The sequence below is a fragment of the Micropterus dolomieu genome, linkage group LG02 (assembly GCF_021292245.1).
Source record: "Micropterus dolomieu isolate WLL.071019.BEF.003 ecotype Adirondacks linkage group LG02, ASM2129224v1, whole genome shotgun sequence".
Lineage (NCBI taxonomy): Eukaryota > Metazoa > Chordata > Actinopteri > Centrarchiformes > Centrarchidae > Micropterus > Micropterus dolomieu.
The window spans coordinates 31,677,928-31,678,311 of NC_060151.1; positions in this window are offsets into that span (position 1 = coordinate 31,677,928).

A 384-nucleotide genomic window follows, 5' to 3' on the forward strand; every position below is an offset into this window, starting at 1 on the left:
GATAAACGCAGTACTGAAGCTGTCATTCTCAACGTCCACATGAATATTAAAATCTCCTACAATAATAACTTTGTCCGTTTTAAGGACTAAAGTTGACAAAAACTCTGCAAATTCAGATAAGAATTCAGAGTACGGGCCAGGTGCTCGGTACACTATAACGAAGAGAATTGGTTGCAGTGATTTCCAACTTGGGTGTGAAAGACTAAGAACAAGGCTTTCAAATGAGTTATAGTTTAGTTTAGGTTTAGAGCTGATTAATAGGCTAGAGTGGAAGATATCTGCAACTCCACCTCCTCGGCCTGTGCCTCGAGGAATGTGAGTATTAATATGACTGGGAGGGGTGGATTCATTTAGGCTAGCATATTCTCCATCACCCAGCCAGGT